The 21272-nt window shown below is 34.0% G+C and overlaps 1 protein-coding gene across 3 annotated transcripts in view; it reads right to left on the reverse strand.

The window, feature by feature from the left end:
• The window catches only part of LOC105468250 (tissue factor pathway inhibitor), a 103402-nt gene extending 96506 nt beyond the window's left edge, over positions 1–6896 (reverse strand). Inside the window, exon 1 of one of the 3 annotated variants that reach the window (XM_071073033.1) lies at positions 6603–6894. The gene's annotated coding sequence lies outside the window, so the exon portion shown is untranslated. Of the gene's footprint in view, positions 1–6602 lie in introns of all 3 variants that reach the window. The other 2 variants (XM_011718353.3, XM_011718354.3) reach the window with 2 other exon arrangements.
• Positions 6897–21272: the final 14376 nt, after the last annotated feature.

Genomic DNA, 21272 nt, shown 5'->3' on the forward strand with positions numbered 1-21272 from the left:
AGGAACGAAGAGTCAGGGCAGCTGAGTCATGGTCCCCCAGGAGCCATTAAGAAGTTGATCTTCAATCACTTCCATTCAAACAGAAAAAAAATCCCACGAAGGATGAGAACTATGGTTCCTGAGAATGACAGGCAATTGGTGCCACTTTATTTACAGAATCCAATAAATAGTTCTCTTTGTTTCACATGTTTAATGCTCATTATTTTACATTTTTATAAAGACCACTTAGTCTGAATTGCCATTCATCTCTTTCCTATCAAAATCCTACCCAATACATAATCATATCATCAGAAATCAGGTGTTTTCTTGTTTAATGCCCTACCTAACTCATTCGATTGTAATTTTCTGGGAATGGTGACCAGAGATTTGATTTTTTGTAAGTTACATCAAATCCTCATTACTTTATAAATGATGAAAATTTGTCACATGGTACACTTTTCATATCTTTCAAAGGATTAATATATAAAAAGTACATAGCTAATGCTCAGCTTTAAAGATATTAAAATTGAATCTGCTTATTCAAGTATAATGATAGAACTGAAGAAATCTTAAAATGGTTTAATCTCTTCCTTGGCTTTCAAAAATATAAAGTCTTCTTCTTTATTGGAGATTTCTTTATCCATAGAATATCTTAATTCCCCACTCCCCAACTTCCTCCCCATGTCAAGTTTTTAAAATTTTTAAAAATATTTTAAAATATTGTGTTTATTATATTATAAAATATTGTGTCTTTAAAATATTTGTGTTGTCTTCTTCAGGATATATCATTGATTGACACTCTTTTTGATTCTAGTTATATATACTGTTATCCTTGGATATTAAAGTAGGTCTCAAATATAGCTTTCGTGGTGGTGTATAAGATTCAGAGAGAGCTGGAAAAAAGGCATAAGCTCCCTTCTAAAGTGCAAGTATATACTTGCAGAGAGATTTTTTCACTTACATTTTTGGAGATCATCCATGGTCTCCCCATGTCTTTTACAGAAGAGGCTTCTGGCACCTATTAGGGAAGCTTGTATCTTCCTTATCTCTGTTCTAGATGATAATATCGAATGCAGGTAAGTGGTGGTGGGGAGAGTAATACCGACAGAATAGTGATATGGCAAACATTGGCACTTCAGAAACTTTTTGCTTTTTTGAGGGCTCTTATTAATATTTGCAGACTTTAAAAAGGCTTGAAAAGAGTTACCCAGCGCTTACCACATATAGAAAAACAGATACCTCTTGTTACGGGAATTGAGGCTAGTCCACATTCCCCTAGATTAAACATCTTTCCTCATTTGGCACATTCTTCCGCTGTTCCTTAAGAAAAAAACATACTAAGAAAAGTTAATTCTGGGAAGTCTAGAATTAGAATAAAATTACTGACACTAAGAGGAAAGCCCAGATATCTCTTAAAACATGCTTATCTTAATTTTTTTGAAAACTCACATTAGCACCAGATCATTTCTTTAATGCATACCGATTTCCTTTCTTCATTGACTAAATAGCTTTGCTAAATGAAATTAAAACCACATAACTCAAATGAGATATATAAGATCTCGAATAATGTTCACATAGCTATAAAATCAAATTCCAATGCTAATATAAATGATGTCTACTACGTTTGTCATTTATTTGGGATTATCTGTTTGCCTCAAGTGGTGCAAAAAAATTGAGCAGGAAGCACCTGAAGCTTCCTTTCACAACAAGAGAAAGTTGTAATTTGTATTTACTTTACCCAGCTTTCTTCATATGAAAGTAGCCAAGAAGTAGGGAAGGAAAGACAATTACAAGAAATTGTGATAGGAAACTATTGGGAAAAGCAATTTGTAATTTCTGATAAAACTCTAGGTACCTAACCCTGAGCACTCATTGTCTGATAAGTGGGAAGTGCCTGTTGAACAAGAGACCACTTGACTGATTTTAAGCATGTGGAGCTCATTTGTCATCTAAAATATAGAAGGGAGTGAGATATTAGCTTCCTGAATAGCTATTTTTATTTAGAAAAAATAATGAACCAATAAACTTCTCATATAAGATGAAATAACTATTTTCTAGAAACAGTGATCTTATGTTCTTCATTGTATAAACACATATGTACTCATATAACATAGCTCCTGGGATACAATAAACAATAAATGTATGTTTATCTTATTTAGGCAAACTAAAAGTTGCAGGCTCTGTGCCCTTAAATTTTTTAAATTTATATTCGTATTTTGTTTTTTAAGGTGTTATGAAAATACAATTTTAAAAGCCCATCTATTTCTAACCACAATGTATTAACAGGGATTGGATTTTTCCACCCACCTAAAATAAATAAATTTAAAAAAAGCAAAATAAAATAAATTATATTGATCAGTGGAGAGCAGTGATTTCATAGAGATAAGAAACAAGTGTTTAGCCCCACATTTGTACATTTGTTCCACCAGACTGAGTGGAGACTCAGTTTAGCTTCTATATGAAAGTTCAGGAAGGAGGAACTCTATAAGAACCCAGTGGTCTCTCTCAGTTTGGGAGACAAAGCAGACAGAGTCTCAGGAGGTAGTTAGGGTATACAGTACCAAACGTCAGAGAGGACAGAGTTATACACAAAGAAAGATCCAGAGATCTTCAGATGGACTTCTAGTCTTCAGCTCAATATTGATCTGTTGCATTCATAAGAGAAAAGTTGATCTGTTGCATTCATAAGAGAAAAGTCTGAAGACTGGGGGAAGCACCACCTAAAAGGGTTAGAGGGGCCCACACATGTAAAGCAGGGAATATTTTTTGTTCCCAAGTTGCAAAACTCTCAGTTCATGAAGCATTAAGTATAGTACTCAGCTGTTTGCATCAGTAGTAGGAAATAATTAACCATAGAATAAACAATTATCTGGTCTTGCCTAACAAAATTTAATAGCAAGACAACAAAATAGGAAACAGTTTCTAAGTAATGTAACTACATCCCCGAAGAGAGCTCAAGGATATTTATAGAAATACAACATATACCAACACCCAATAAGGTAAAATTCATAATATTAGGCAACCACATCAAAATTACTAGGGATGCAAAGAGCAGTAGAATATAACTCATAATGAGAAAAGTCTAAATGACATAGAAATGACATAAAAAACAGAATTAGCAGACAAAAATATTAAAAATTTAAAGTATTTCCCATATGTTCAAAAAACTAGAAAAAAGTTGTATTACATTTTAATATAACCATTGTGATTCATTTTCTGATATGAAAATTAATCTTTGAAGCTTCCTAAATGGACTTTAAAATATTACCAAAATATTCATAATAAACACCATTATTCTGGAGACTTACCCTGTTTCTGAGATTTATTCTGCTTTTAAGCCTTGGGAAATGAGGAATGAGGAATGAAGTGATGCTTTCAGGTGAATTATCATAGAATTCAAGGACTGGATAGAAATAGATAAGGGTCAAGATGAGGAGGAGAAATAGACTAGGTTGGCAGCCGTGTGGTGGCAGCACTTGAAGGTGTGTGGTATAGTTGGAGGGTGTCAAAGGCACATTGTGCTTGGTAATAAAAACTATTTACATTTTTTCAGTGTCCTACTGATGAATACTTTCACATTTCTGATGTTGAAATAGCTTTATTATGCCCTAATCAACAACATATAATATTTTTTACTCACATATTAACTGGGCAATTCCTTGCAATAATTCTAAGTCTATACAGAGACCTAGAATTGTTCCATATGGAACAATTGGGATAGTTGTATTGCAGCATTGGGACTTCTATTATGGGCCATGATGTCCTTATATTCTTTTGTTTTTGAAATAATTTTAACACCTCGCTGTTCCAACTAAGAGAGGACACAACATTGCAAATAGAGGCTTAAAGAGAAAACAGTGGATTTGACTTGGGCCCATACTTTCTGTTATTGTTGGTTTGAGGAAGAAGAAAAGTAGAGGTGATGAAGTTGCCCTCAACAACTGGTAGTTACTGGTAGTTGAATCTCAGGCTGTGGTTCTACTCGGCACCTGACACTTGAAGAAGTGAAGACAGGGAGAGAAAGGTACTGGGAAGACTGGGCCCCTGGCATTGATATGTGACACCAAGAAAGCAGTCAGTGAGGATCTCAGAAAGCCAGGAGAGATAGTCTATTATGAAGAGTACTTGCTGGAAATACTTGAACACTTCCCTGTTTCTGGTGAGATTTGATATCCAGAAACACATGTCTTTTGAATTCAAGTTTCTCCTAATGCACACTATAGCAATCAGAAAGAATTATAGTGCTGCTATATTTCTATAAAAGATAGGAGAATCTACCTTTGACACTAATGCATGAAAATATATTTGTGTTTTAAAAAGGCAAACTGCCAAATTTAATTCTTCAGATGAGTTAATTGCTATAGGTGGTAAACAAAAAAGGATAGCTGTTTGTAGAAGGCCTTTATTGTGAATAGATGAGTTGTATTGTAGTACAATTCTTAGATCATGTCCACATAGAAAAAGTAAATTGATGATATAATTAACCCATGTTAACCTATATTGTAATTCAATTTAATTAATTTATACTGGTAAGATTTTTTTGAAAATCCTAGTCTAATTAATTAATGTCTTCACTTTTCATATTTTCTCTTCCTTTTTATTTTTGTAAGGATGTTTACTTTGCATTTTTTTCTTGTATTAGGTAGAGATATCAGTTGAAAGATACCTTAAAATTTTGTGACACTGAGTTTAATCAACCAAACATTCCTAAGTAATTGATAGCATATTTACTATTTGGTTAGATGGATAGGCACTCTGGTATTAAATTAAGTCTCTAAAGTTGGCATTTTTTCTCCGTTAGTTTGCCATCCTGCCCACTTATATCTTGAATTTGAAAGATGTAAATAAATAAGATTAGAATATGAATTTTTAACATAATTAAATTATTTTGAAAATTAGTATGTTACAAAATATGTTCTCATTTTATGTATTATTAATTTAACAATAAGTTTTATGACAGAAGATTTTAGTCAAAATAGTTACACAATCAACAAGCAAATGATATATGGGCAATCAATCAGACCATCAAATACCAGTTGATAACATAATCCATTTGGACAGGAACTACATTTCCAAAACAAGTTTTGATTTAGTCATTGGACGTAAAACAAAAGATATCAGACTGTATCTTAAAAACAAGCAAACAAAACAAAACAAAAACTTGTCCAATTCAGTATACCTAATAGAGACAGAAATCAAATAATAGTATATGTCATTAAACTTTTCCAACAAGATTCTGTGGTTACCTGAAGTAGAAAAACTTGGTTTTCCAATATAACTACTCAAATCGGTAAAAATAAATATTTTAAAAGTTTACTCTTATTTTGAAATTTTACTTTATTGTGTTAGTTATCTGCATTTACATTAATATTTTTCAGTCTTTATTGATCCCTATTTATATTTTGTATAATTTTATTAAGCCGTAGGCCACAAATTAACATTTCATACTCAACTAAATTTCAGGGACTATTCCCTCTTTAGTTTAAGGATTAGATGAGATATGGATACTGTATATTGAAATAATCATGCACTAGAATGATAAATTTAAAATAATCTTTAAAATGTGTTATGGAGATTTTGTCATGTTCAAAAATTTTGCAGTATCTCTCAAAATTGTCACAAATTTCCCCCATCATGTAAATATTACACTTTTACATATGAAACGTGACTCTCTGTGCAGTATGTTTCCTGCTTGAGTTTTGCCCTTTGTGTTATATTATCTCATGTTATACAAAGTCATTTTGTGACTAATTTCCAGAGCACTGAGTCACAGTGTGGCTGTTGCTTATCTTTTCTTTTTTCCCACATGGTAATACTCTTGACCCTTATTTTTGGTAATTATTTTAAACCAATGAGTGCTTTTTCATAATTAAATAATTGTTTCTCTCATATTTCTGTGGTTGTTTACTGCTGTATTATATTCTTTCATTTTTTACTAGAAGCAAACATTTTATAACCAACAGGAACATAACAGTACATCATGTAGGCATGTTATCTATTGTTTTAATTTACAAAATTGCACAATATAGACTTGATCGTAAGTATTCTCGCTTAGGTATCTCAGAATATAACCTTTGGTCTTTGGAGACTTGTAAAATATTTCCTTAGAGAGATTAGTTAATGCTGGCATAAAATATTCAATTTAGATTACGATTATTTTAATGTTTATACCTCATTTTAAATATCAACTAATGGTATTGAAAGATTATTTGAATAGAAGACTGACAGTCTCTTTATTATATGTTATGAAATAAAATGGAAAGGTAAACCAAACTTCCAAAAACTTCCAATTAACTAAGCACAATTAGTAAAGAATTCTACTACAATCTTCAAATTATAAAAAAGCTACATACACCAATTCGTTACAAAAATGTTTATGGTTTAAAATCATAAGCATTGCACATAAATTTGCTTAAGAATTAAATGCAAAATGCTGAGAACTCAAGTTTGGATTTCAGTTTGTTTACTTTGTTTACAGGGAAGGGTTGATTTTCATTTTAGGCAAATAAACAGTGATCCTCCCCTATCAGTTCTTTGCCTCTCAGCACGCTGCTTTTCCCCCCGAGAAAGAAAAAATTGAAGTTATTTCTCATGGGCTAGACAGTATATTGCCAGGTACTCACAAGTAAAATCTCTGATGAAAGTTCTTGGACTGTTTTTTTCAAAACGGAGTTGAGATGATTTTGCTTTTCCTTCCAAGTATTGAAGAGAGGATTTATCTTCTCTACTTCTTCTTTTAGAAACAGATCAAGAAACTGGGGATTGAAGAATAACTGAAAGAAATGCAGTCTGATCTTACTAGCAGTGAAAGAGAGAGGTAAGAATTTGACTGTTATCCAGCCTGAAGTCTCTGCTGTCTGTTAGAGCAAAGAGGGAGCCTGAGAGTCGCTTCAGAGATCACTGGCAGTTGGGAATAGCCCAACTTCCTGTTAGGTCACTGCAACTCTGACTCTGTTTAGTCTAAACCTCTTTTTCCTTTCTTTCTCTCTCTCTCTCTTTTTTTTTTTTTTTAGTGGAGGAAACAGATGAAGGAAACAGCTTACACCAAGATTTCAGATACGATCATTTTGAACAACTATTTCTTTTACTTTCCAGGATTGTTTTTGTAATCAGTTGAAAAAGAATGCTTTTTCTCCCCCTAGAGTTAGGGTTTAAAAAAAAAATTACATATTTATTATTACATTGTTAATAAATAAACTTTTTTGCAGTTTGTTTCTTCTTCAAGTTATTTCATTTGTTTCACCCACTGTCAATATATTTATTTTTAAAAAAAGTCTGAGGGCTACCATTGGATGTTTCTCTTAGTGAGACAATGTAATGCATTATCCATTCCAGGAGATCAGGCTTTGAGCCCTACCTTAGCTACTTGCTAGCTTGGCTACTCAGCCAAGTTATTTGAATTCACTATGCCTCAGTTCCTTTGTTCCTAAAATGTTGATAATAAGAATTTCTGGGCTTGATATAAGTACTAAATGGCTTAATACATAAAAAGCACTTAAGGCAGGCCCCAGCGTGTAGGGAACCTCCAATAAATGTTCACTATCATTATGGCTGTTTTCTGTATTTCTATTATTATTCTACACAATATATAAATATTTAAAGATGCCAACCAGAGTCTCTCTGCTGTATGTCCCTACCATTGAGTTTTATCCTTACTGTTTCTGTATTGGAATTATGGTCATATCAGACTAAGATCACTAGAGATCTAATACATTGGCAGAATCTACTTTGCCAGGAAGGCTGAAGACCTTTGTTCAGAAAATATATGAGTTTCTTGCTTCTCCATTTCAGATTCTTTGTGCCTTCAATTTTTCTTGCTTTCCTTAGACCTCTCTGTAAAAGGTAATCTTTCATCTTGTGTGTTTTTAATATGTATTGAATAATTATTTGGTGACTGGAACATAAATTATCTTATTTAATTCTCACAACTAGCTTATAAAGAAGGTCCTCTTTGTATGCCCATTTCATAGGTCTAGGAAGATTGAGTTCCGTATGTGGAGCTGTGATTCTAATGTCATGCAGTCTGACTTTAGAGCAAAAATGCTTAACTCCTCCTCTATGCTGCCTTCACACTCATGTTCTAGATTTCATATCATGTTAATAACTTATCTCTATTACCTCATGCCCTGCCCCTCAACCACAATCAAAGCTCTCATCTCACTCAGACTGTAGAGAAATGTCCCTTTTTCTTGGTACAACAATGGACCTTGATTAGACTTTTGATGAATCTATAGCTCAGGTAGAGGCAAGCTCAGCCAATCAGATTTTCTTTCTTGAAAGCATAAAATGAGAACTATAGAAAAAGTACATAGTGTAAAAATAAATTAAAATGTCAGGACTATCTACATTTATTATGTCAAGGAAAACAATTAAGCCCTAGGGACTGTCATGTAGCATATCTGCAATTCTGCCCCTTAGATGGTAGAGTGGCTCTTTTCCTGATTGTTCTTGTTCTAAAAATGACTAGCAGATACCAGATATCAGATCTTCCCCTACTTCCGATTACTTCTCTTTGTTATAGATTAACTGCCTCCTTTATTGTCTGGTACCTAACTCAGACCAGATGGCGCCCAAGACCCCATGACTATTATCTTCAGTGTGGAATGTTAAATATACCTTTCTCAAAACAAAGCACCACCTGGACCGATCAGCTAATTGTAACTATGCCATTAAGGCTTATGAAGAAAGATGCTGACATTTTGTTAAGCTTTCCTAAACTTTGCCCCTATAAGTGATCCCAAACCAATTTTTTTTTTTTTTTTTTTTTTTTTTGAGGTGGAGTCTCCCTCTATCTGGCTCTGTCCCCCAGGCTGGAGTGCGGTGGCGCGATCTCGGCTCACTGCAAGCTCCGCCTCCCCGGGTCACGCCATTCTCCTGTCTCAGCCTCCCGAGTAGTAGCTGGGACCACAGGCGCCCGCCACCACATCCGGCTAATCTTCTGTATTTTTAGTAGAGACGGGGTTTCACCGTGTTAGCCAGAATGGTCTCGATCTCCTGACCTCGCGATCCGACCTCTCAAAGTGCTGGGATTACAGGCGTGAGCCACCGCGCCCGGCCGTGATCCCAAACTTCTGTACTTCTGAACTCTGACTTCCATTCTTTGGAATTTGTCCTTCCTGAACAGCTTGTCCTCAAACGTTGTGCTTGAATAAACTCTCTTTAAACTAGATTCTGACTCTTTTAGTTATTTTAGGTTAACAATGGTAAATTTCAGGCTCTTAACTAAAAAGCCGGATAGAGAAAGGGCTGATAGCCACAGTGTCTGTGAGCAAGATGGTTATGTGGTGAAAGCTGGTTGATAGGATATTGAGGACAAGAATAAAGGAAAACAGGTAACTTCTAAGAGAGAACCAGGGAAAGAATGAAAGCAAGAGGAAGAGCAAATGATGTGAGCATGATGCCTGAGCTCTACAGCGGCAGCACATGCCCAGGCCTAGCTCAAGTTTTCCAAAGTACTCAGGAACATGCATCCTTGCAATAAACCCCTTTTTGTCCTAAAGTCATTTAAAAATGTTTTTCTTAAAATGTTAAGAACCCTATCTGAAAGAGCCATCACTGAGTGGTTTTATTTTAACACCAGAGATGATCAATTTCATAGTTAAGCTGTGCTTGGCATCAATGAAAACTTCTCATCATTAAAAAAAAAAATGTAACTTGCAAAACCTTCAGTATTCTTGTGCTAAAGAAAATGTGAGAACTCGATGTTATGATATTGTAAAATCAGCCTGATGTTGTAAGTATGGACTCTGTAGACTCAGCTCCTCCTTCCCAAAGGCTTGTGCAAGTTCCTTTCTGTGCTGTTTTTTTTTTTTTCTTTTTTTTTTTTGCTAGTTTACCATTTCATTGTGTATAACTCTAAGTCTAATTTATTTGGATGAAACAGATATTCTCACCAACAATTTGTCTATCTGCCTTTGTATCTCAAACCTCTCTGTGTCTAGTAAGTATCTGGATCTTTTCATTTCTCACCATGTTTTGTTATTTTTTCTTTCCAACTCACATGTGTCAAATATTATCAGTTTTTAATATAAGGTTTAATATTTCTTGACTAAGATATAAAAATAATCATGTTTCCTTTACTTGCCCTACCTATCAGGAGACATTTCCTAACTTTAACCTTTAAGAATGTTGGCTGTTAAAACATATTTGATGTTTCAGTAAGTTCAGGTAATTCTAACTGATCATGGTGAGAAGGTCACACATGGTTGCAGGACAGAGCACACCAACATATTAAAACTTCAGATTCAACAGAGGTTTTCATAAATATCCAAAACAAAATTAAATTTTATCACATCAAATATTCATTTCATGCTTTTTTGTCTACTTTAAAGTGGGTAAATATTAGATATTCCATTATTTCGTATTTCAAACAATTACTTTTCGTACAAAATGTGACTGCAAAGATGTTTACCTGGATTGGGTGAAGGGTGAGTCCTTGAGCTTTACTTTTCATTCCAGTCTTCATCTTTATATATAGAATCTAAGCCATATACTGTTTTTAGTTCACTTTTTCTGAAAATGGATTTCTGAAAATGGATTTCTGAAAACGGATCAGCAAATGAAAACAATGGATATTTTCAGATTTCAGATGTAAAAAAGAATGGCCTCTAGGCTATATCAGATTATATTTATTAAAACTCTATGTAATAGGTAAGACACATGCAAACATGATTTTAAACATGCCTCTATATTTATTTAATTATTACTGAAATGTATTTAGCTCTGCAGTCCCTATGTTTACTGATGTGGAAAGTGCAATCTTGCTTTTTGCGGGTAATTTATTACTAGCTAAATTATCAGTTAAAATGTGGTCACTTTGGGGAAAATTTAGGCAATTCAGATGTGTCCTGCTCTCATTCCTTCCCTTCTCTGGAGAGCGCCTGAACCTTTGGGAGGACTGGGGAAGGACCCTGCCCCATTTTCTCCTCTCCGTCCTGACTGCCCTCTACTAAGAGGGCTCTTATAGCTTGGTTGTGTCTATTACAGGCAAGATTTAAAATTAAAAATATGTTCTCACTTCAGATCATAGTTCTTGCAATTTAAAGCCTTGTCTTTCAAGAAAATCTTCTTTCCTGTGGGTTGAAACCTCCATTCGGCAAGTCACATGAAGTTCTTTTTGCTCTTATCTTTATCTGCAAGGGATAAAGGGTAAGGACAAAAATAAATGGAAAAATGTATCATGTGGCAAATCAAAATACTACCAACTATAGTTCAGCCACCTTATTTTTAGCTAAATTTTTATTTTTTTATTTTTAGCTAAATTTAATATCATGTTCATTTTAACAATAGTTGAGATATCTAATATTAAGCATATCATGCATTATCTGCATGATTAATTTCTCTTTAGATAGTTTTTTCAACCATTAAGTATCTCAATTTTCCATATTTCTTAAGAACTTAAAAAAATCCATCTCACAGGGAATGAGGGACATTTAGATACACGTGAAGGAGAAGGGACATACTTAGCTTCTTTTCCTACTCCTCTATGTGGTAGATTATATTATTTGTTCAAACATACGTATTTCCTTCCCCTCCCTTTTGGTGCCTCTTTGGTAACCAGTGAAAAGAGAATATTTCTCTCCTCTCTAACGTCAGATTTTGCTGCATTACTGGCTTTGGCAAATACAATGAGCAGAAATAAATGTACACAACAGCTGGGTAGAATTTTTATGAGCTTCATGACAAGTGTATGAGTTTTATGTTCTATATTTTTTCCATTGTTTCTGCCAGATGATTGTTATGTTTGAGATAAGGGCTATTCTTTCATAATCATAATAAAGAGGAAAAGAAGCACAAACATAGATGAACCACAAAGGTGACTGAAAATGAATGCTTTGTTGGTGAAAGCTCTGTACATTTGGGAGTAGTTTGGTACCAAGCCTAAGTTAGGCAGAAATGAACAATACACTATCTCGACTGCATGCATATAATGACATTATGTAACCCTGAACCACTGGACTAAATTGGACTGCTAGACCCCACGTCTTCCGTCTCCCTGCGCCTCATCTTCTTCCTACACATTCCTTGCAGCATATGAAGTAGTTTGGGGGAGAATCCCTTCCTGAATTTACCTATGGTAAGCAGCAGCCTTCAACAATTAATTAAACAAGGATTAATTTGAAATATGTTGCAGATTAAAGTAAATTATTGTTAAGCACCCTAGTAATGCCAAAAGGGTTTTCAGGAATTTTCTATTCACAAGCAAGCCGAGTCCATCTGTAGGAAAATTCCATCTTCTCAACTGGTTAAATTTTCACATGGATATCAAAATAAATACATACATGCAAAGGTTGAGTGCCAGCATTGTTGTAATTTTTGTTTGATCCATGTCATATTTATTATTAATAAGATATTTCTTGCTAAGTTGAAAATGAGAATGGTTTTTGAGAAGTAGTTGCAGCATGTGGGACTATGAAACTCTAGGCATGGTTTGAGGGTTACTTAGCTCTCACGGAAAATTTTTCAAGGAAGTATTAGTCATAAATCGCATTAAGGTTTTCACAATAAAATATTACTACTTATTTTTTAATGTAATGTCTCACAAAGAAGAAAAAATGTTTTTCTGTGGACTGAAAAAATATTTAGTGTGAGATATTACATTAAAAAAATTCTGGTTTTCTATGACCAGACATTCTTCTATATAGTATGGTGATATTATTTAGATATCACTTATATTAATGTAGTTTTTTCCTAATACTATTCATTTATTTCTCTACCTCTTTCTGTGAGAACCTCATAGGTATATCTGTATCTCTGAAATGTAAATCAAGAGGTAATTGATATACATAAATTGATTGACTTTTTAAAGGTGCATAACAAGGGTTTCCTATATGCTTACCTCTGATAAGTAAGTCCTGTACAAATGACATACCTGTTATAAAAGTATCACAGACTCTTAGGTCACAATAATTGATAAAAATCATCTAGCATAAGAAGAGTAATATTCCTACGGCACTTTGCAATCTGTTGCTTCCATCTGTGGACCAAACATTAGGAAAGCCTTGTCAAAGCACAGTGTGTTCAGGGGAGTGAGTCAAAAGTCATGTTATTTAAAGGATACACATTTAGACACCTTAAAAATATATGTACCTCAAAAGAAATATGAAGCAAGCTGGGATATTTAACTTTAGGAAGAAAAAGCTTGGAAAGTGGGGAGAGTATATATTCACATATTATATTATATTACATTATTTTATATTACTGTTGCTAGAAAATTAGTATGTGGAAGAGAGTGTAAATATAATCTATTTTGCTCCAGAGAGAATTAGATGAGTGATAATATTGGGCACACAGATTTTAGCTTAAAATCTGGATAACTTTCTTACCAATTGTAGTTTGCAAAGATTGGATGAGCTGCCCTACAATAGGGTATGTGCTCATTCTCAGGAATGTCAGAGAGTGGCATGTGGAAGCTGCTCGGAAGACATATTGACACTGGTGTCTTTAGTCAAGACACTTTGACTAAACTAAAAGATCTGGAGAATTATCTCTGTTACTCACAATTCTTCTAGACCTCTCATCCCTTGATCAATAATAAGGATAATGTAGTTACATGTATAAAAACAATAATACAAATAGGCATGGCAATAATAGTTAATGTTTATTGAAGGCTTACAGGGTACCAGAAATTATTCTAAGTCCTTTATGTCTTAAAATTGCTTAATTCTCGCCGGGGGGCTCACGCTTGCAATCCCAGCACTTCGTGAGGCCAAGGTGGGCAGATCGCAAGGTCAAGAGATGGAGACTATCCTGGCCAACATGGTGAAACCCCAAATTTACTAAAATCACAAATCAAAAAAATAGCTGGGCATAGTGGCATGCACCTATAGTCCCAGCTACTTGGGAGGCTGAGGCAAGAGAATTGTTTGAACCCGGGATCCAGAAGTTGCAGTGAACCAAGATACACCACTGTGCTCCAGCCTGGTGACAGAGTCAGACTCCGTCTCCAAAAAAAAAAAAAAAAAAAAAAAAAAACCGAACTGCTTAATTCTCACAACAAACATGTGAGGTAGGTAATAATATTTTTCCCATTTATAGATGAAGAGAAATTATTAGTGTAAATTCAAACAGCAAATAGAAAACAGTGAAATTTGAATCTTGACAGTTGGATTCTGAGCATACAGTCCTAAATACTATACCACACTACCCCTCTGTTTCAGTAGTTATGTTACCTTTTCTATATTTCACTAGCCATAATAATAAATATCCATTGAACTTCTTAGTTAAATTAAGAAATTCCCAAAGCCAAATCTAGTAATTTTAAAATTATGTATAATCTATAACCCAGAAATTATATCTCTAATATTCTAAAAAAATTTGCACTCTGCATTTATGCACAAGTAAATACTAACGATATATGTAATATGCATTTTTTATTATACTTTAAATTCTGGGATATATGTGCAGAATATGCAGGTTGGTTACATAGGTATACATGTGCCATGGTGGTTTGCTGCACCCATCAACCCATCATCTAGGTATTTCACCTAATGCTATCCCTCCTCTAGTCCCTCACCCCCCTATAGGCCCCAGTGTGTGACATTCCTCTCTCTGTGTCCATGTGTTCTCATTATTCAACTCCCACTTATGAGTGAGAACATGTGGTGTTTGGTTTTCTGTTTCTGTGTTAGTTTGCTGAGAATGATGGTTTCCAGCTTCATCCATGTCCCTGCAAAGGACATGAACACATCCTTTTTTATGGCTGCATAGTATTCCATAGTGTATATGTGCCACATTTTCTTTATCCACCATATCATTGACGGGCATTTGGGTTGGTTCCAAGTCTTTGCTATTGTGAGTACTGCTGCAATAAACATATGTGTGCAAGTATCTTTATAGTAGAATGATTTATAATCCTTTGGGTATATATTCAATAATGGGGTTGCTGCATCAAATGGTATTTGTGGTTCTAGAACCTTGAGTAATTGTCACACTGTCATCCACAGTGGCTGAACTAACTTAACTCCCACCAACAGTATAAAAGCGTTCCTGTTTCTCTACATCCTCTCCAGTATCTGTTGTTTCTGACTGTTTAATGCATGCCATTCTAACATGAGATGATATCTCATTGTGGTTTTGATTTGCATTTCTCTAATCTTCAGTGATAATGAGCCTTTTTTCCGCATGTTTGTTGGCCACATAAATGTCTTCTTTTTAGAAGTGTCTGTTCATATCCTTTACCCACTTTTTAATGGGGTTGTTTGATTTTTCCTTGCAAATTTGTTTAACTTCCTTGTAGATTCTGGCAAATTGTCTCTGTTTGCAGACGGCATGATTGTATATTTAGAAAAACACGTTGTCTCAGTCCAAAATGTTCTTAAGCCGATAAACAACTTGAAGAAAGTCTCGGGATACAAAATCAATGTGAAAAAATCACAAGCATTCTTATACACCAATAACAGACAAACAGAGAGCCAAATCATGAGTGAAGTCCCATTCACAATTGCTGCAAAGAGAATAAAAGACTTAGAAATACAACTCATAAGAGATGTGAAGGACCTCTTCAAGGAGATCTACAAACCACTGCTTAAGGAAATAAGGGAGGACACAAATTAATGGAAAAACATTCCATGCTCATGGATAGGAAGAATTACTTTGGCCATACTGCCCAAAGTAATTTATAGATTCAGTGCTATCCCCATCCAGCTACCATTGACTTTATTTACAGAATTGGAAAAAAACAAACTACTTTAAATTTCATATGGAACCAAAAAGAGCCCATAAAGCCAAGACAATCCTAAGCAAAAAGAACAAAGCTGGAGGCATCATGTTACCTGACTTCAAACTATCCTACAAGGCTACAGTAACCAAAACAGCATGGTACTGGTACCAAAAGGTATATATAGACCAGTGGAACAGAACAGAGCCCTCAGAAATAACATCACACATCTTCAACCATCTGATCTTTGACAAACCTGACAAAAAACAGCAATGGGGAAAGGATTCCCTATTTAATAAATGGTGTTGGGAAAACTGACTAGCTATATGCAGAAAACTGAACTGGACCCTTTTCTTACACCTTATACAAAGATATGTGTAATATTTTTTATAAAATCTGAAAATTGAAAGCAATTAATTTTTTGAACATTAAATTTAGGAGTACATATGCAGCTTTGCTATACAGGTAAATTGTGTGTCATGGGTGTTTAGTGTATAGATTAGTTTGTTACCCAGGTAATAAGCACAGTATCTGATAGTTTTTCACTCCTCACCTCCTTCCCAACCTCCACCCTCAAGTAGACTCCAGTGTCTGTTGTTCCCTTCTTTGTATCCATATGTACTTGATATTTAGCTCTCACTTACAAGTGAGAAAATGTGGTATTTGGTTTTCTGTTCCTGTGTTAGTTTGCTAAGGGTAATGGCCTCCACCTCTATCCATGTCACTTCAAAGGATATGATCTGATTCCTTTTCATGGCTGCCTAGTGTTCCATGGTGTATATGTACCAACCACATTTTCTTTATCCAGTCTACTACCGATGGGCATTTAGGTTGATCCATGTCTTTGCTATTATGAATAGTGCTGTAGTAAACGAACATGTGCATGTGTATTTATGATAGAATGACATAACAATTTAAAAATTAATCGATGTGGACTGAATAAATACATTGTGGTATAATCATTTGATAGAAGACGATTTGGATAAAATACAGTAATATGGTATTTAGATAAAATACAGTATATACATGGCCAAAACAAAAAATAAATCAGAGTAAAAGTTAAGAACAATATCATTTACATAACTTTAGAAATACACATAGCTATATATGCAATAAAAGGACATATAGTTACATTTGTTGTTTGTTCTAGAAAGGAGGGGAGAGGTATGCAATAGGGAAAGACTATAAAGAATGATGTGACCTTCAACTAGACATGTAATATTTTACATATCTGATATGAAATACTAAATAATACTGTATTTTACACAAAATGCTATATAATAAAATATAAATTATTACATATAACATATAGAGCAATTACAATGAAAATGCTAGTATTTACTAATTGTGGAGGATTGTTACTGGATTTTTGGGATATTTTCTTTTCTACTTTTCCTCGATTTCAAATATTTAAATTAAAAATAAATTAGAACATATAACAACAACAGAAAAACATTAGAGAGACATTTTACAGTTCATTCTTTCCAAAATGCTTAATTTTAAAAATTATAACTACCTAAATGAAAGAAAAAATAACCATTTGTTATCAAGATAATATTTGTAAAAACAAATTAGAAGTCCTTTAAACATTATTTCATTTTATCATTTTTATCACATCATAATAAGTGCAGGTATTCTTTTACTTTTATAAAATGATGTTATTCTCTTTTATAATATAGTTTCCAAAGTCAATGTGCATGAAAAGTAAAAACTATCTTTCCTGGTTATCTGCATAAGATGCAATAACCAAAAACCTTCCAATATAATAATGATGTGGAACTAACAGCACTCTTTTTCTAAATGTACTGATTTTTCTTTTCAATAACTTTTTCTCACAAAGCAGCTGACCATTTTTGGCAAGATTTAAGAATTTTAACCTACAGCTCTCTTTAGCTGTCTGTGCTAGGCATGCATGGCAACAAATGCCTTCTGAATTTCACTCTCAAAAGAAGCTTCTTTTTGCCTGTGCTTTCTCTTTCTCTTGAGGAAAGCAAACAAACTTCATTTATGCTGTGCCTTTATTTTAACAGGAAAACCATAGAATGTGAACCATGTAAACTAAATAAATTGAAAGCTATGATAACACTCTGTGTGTCATCTTGACATTGCTTTAAGTCTTGCAACATTTAATATAAATCTTGGAACAAATTATTCTGTGGCCCAAGAGAAAGTACACAAGAGAAATTTGTTATTTCCCTTTTTGTGTATGCTTTTCTTTCCGTCTGTGAAAAATGGATATGGGTTAGTGGGGACTAGCAGATTAAATTTCCTGTTTCTTCCTGTCTTTCCCCAACTCTGTGTGGAAGATAAAAACTCAGAACACGGATTTCCTGCCGAGCTTGCTGCTCTATCCTTTCTGGGAATTTTCCTAAGTGAGAAAAAAGTCCAGATGGAAAAATGTAACCTCCTTTGAGAATTCAATAGGCAATTTAAAAAGTGCTTAAATATTTGTCCAATCTCTTCTCCTAGGTTCTGGCACGTGTGAAATGCACCTGATAAAGAAGAGTGATTGGTCTGCTCACCATATTCTCTTTAAGTTCAGATTTCATTAAGAAAAGTAATGTTTTACTTAACACAGAATTATAAAACCATTATTCACCAAAACTATTATAGGCTATTAAAAATTTAACCAAGTAAACACATTTGATTTTCTTAACAATGCCTTAAGATAGCACACGGAATGTTTAAATAACTTTACCATTGTTAACTCCAACTCTATAATCCTTGAGTTTAACCATTATGAGGTATTGTTTCACTTTTTAGGACTAAGGGGTTTGCAAATTGATGATCCCTTTTTCTTTGCAGTATGTAAGGGATCAGTTTATACACACAAAACCTTGGGTGAGTGAACACAGAGAGAAAAGACCATGGAAAGGAGAAGCAAAACTGCTGAGAATAAATTCACAGCCTTGTCCCTGAAAATTAACCACTGTTGTGCTCACTAGAGTTTTAGTATGTACGGATTTCATTTAGGATATCTGCCTGGAGACCCCCTTCAAAAAAAGTCAAATCTCAGGGACAATTATCTTTGCTTTTATGGCTTCTGCATCTCTCAGGATCCTGTTTCCTTCTGCATTGGAATGTTAGGTCTCAAAATTTATACTTTTAACCATTCTGTGTTTTGTTTTTTAATGTTCTAGCCTTTGTTTTGCTCTTATTTATTTTCTATAGTTTAAACTGGTTTTAGGCTTTCCATTTACTAGGCCGTTTATTTTAATTACTTTGTAACACATTCTTAATGATTCATTTAATCTTTATTGCTTGTATTCCATTGAAAATCATTTAATATTAACTCCCATCTATAATATTTTATTTTTAACAAAATTTATTGTTTTCAGTGTTATTTTAACTCTCATTTTTGTCATGTCTGTCTTAAGTATTATTATTGGTGCTGTATTAATGTATATATAATGCATGATGGTCATGTGTATGAATATAGCATGGTATAAACCAGAGAAGTTGAGCCTTTTTTCCCTTTTACTTAATCTAGCTGCAAGCCTTCTATCTGCCTAGGATGGACTACCCATCCCTTCTCAAAAATCGTACTCAGTGACTCTGTGATCACCACAGTGAATAATTTCATAGGTCCACAGACAAAATGTTACCTGTCCTGCAAGGAAGGAGAGTAGCAAATCCATAAAAGGTTTGCCTTCTCATAAAAAACAATTTCATTTTGAATCTCCCAGGAAAATTACATGTAAGGATAGGTCCATTTTACTGCAATCTCCCCACCAGTATACACGTTTGCTGATTTCTATCTCTTTGTTGAGTTTCAGGGATAATTGAGTTTCAGGGATAATTATTTACGGCATAGATTATTTTATCTCTCTCATTGATTAGGAATGCTTAAGGAACTTTGAAGTCAGAAATAATTATGCTTACAATCTTTTCCTGCTGTTTCAGACTGTATATAGGGAACTAAGCCCTTGATGAATTCTGGCCTGAGAAAGCCTGGCTGATTAGATAAAACAATCCTGCCCAGATTTGCAGAGTGCACAAGACCAACCAGTCATCTTCATTCTTTCCTTGATTATAACCTCTGAGCATCACAAAATGTTCAACTGAATTGACTTATGCAGTTTCTAGACTCTGTTCATTTCTTTAGTTGAGAACAGAATTTCATTTTAGGAAGGTTTCAGTCCTGCAAAACAGGTAAAAATGTAGCTGACTTTCTCTAATGTATTGTCCTTCTCAGCAGTGAAATTATCTATTTGCCCCCAGGTATATTAACTTGGGCATTATTGACATTTAGAACAGATAATTCTTTGTTGCAGTAGGTTGCCCTGTGCACTGTAGGCTATGTAGCAGCATTGCTAGTCTCTATACACTAGATGCCAGTAAACAACTGCGCCTGATGGTAACAACTTAACATGTCTCCAGAATTTGCCTAACATTCAGTGAAGAATAGAATGATTCCCAATTGGAAACCACTGTTCTTCTTTGAGCCTCACTCTGCAAACGTGACTGCTTCTGGGGGGTTCTACTTAACTGTTCCTATGTTCTGTGTCTCACATTCTCCCTCTAAATTAATTATCTACCTGTTAGCTTTGGGGCTCTCAGGTAGCTTCTCAGAAAAGTTTATTTGGGTATGATATGTGGCCATTCTCTCAACTGATTTTCATTTCAAATAAAATAAAATAATAAAATAAATACCAGTAAAATAAAATACTTGATTAAGAATATCTGCTAATTATGGAAAACAAGAAAAGCATAAAGATAAAAATTCAAATAATACATATTATTCATATGTATTTCCCAACTATTGGCATTGTAAAACATTATTCTGTATATTCTCAGTCATGGAGAGTTCTACAGATATATGTTTCTTTTTTAAAAATAGATTATATTTTGTCTACCAGTGTGTGGTCTGTTTTGAATGACTTCACATTTTTTTGTATTCTAATACATTACTTTTATTAGCCATGTTATTTAATTGCAAATGTTTGATTAGTTGCTAAACCAACAATCTGTTGTTAGAAAGCTGCATCTTTTAAATGACTATAAAATATCTGAATTTCATAGGCAATATATTTTAGAAGGCCTGTATCTCTGCTACCACATTGGTATCAATAATATATTTTACTTCGAAGGAATTAGGCTGGTCCCACCTTATGAAGTTGGCCAGGTTATAGCCTCAGATCCATGGACTTCTATATTTTATTATGTAAGTGGCTACATCTTCCAATGGTAGTATGATACTATCAGAAGATTTATCTCCCAGGGAGGAAGATTCTTCTCTTGGAATGTCGCAGGGCAATTTAAAAGTATAGAAATGTTGATCTGGTAATATTCCCTCTAGGCTATCATAGTCTCATAAAAAAGTTGTAGAGGCAGAGTAGCATTGATTGAGTATTGACTAAAGAAGTAAAGGTGCCAGACGTGGATAAATTTATTCTAGAACAAGACTTAGACCAGACTACAAGTTTTTCTGCGTGAGGATTGGACTAACTTCTATATATATTATGTACAGTGGTATATTAAAATGTATCTGTGTTGTATTAGAGTTCAAAGATTATGTTCATGACCACATATCTCAGTGATATATCTCAATGATACCAGAGTATGAGTTCAAAAGAAAATGGATACACTTTGTCTTTTTTATTCTATATTCTTTCTGATCACTTGAATTTTCAAA

This window comes from Macaca nemestrina, chromosome 11 (genome assembly GCF_043159975.1).
Source record: "Macaca nemestrina isolate mMacNem1 chromosome 11, mMacNem.hap1, whole genome shotgun sequence".
Lineage (NCBI taxonomy): Eukaryota > Metazoa > Chordata > Mammalia > Primates > Cercopithecidae > Macaca > Macaca nemestrina.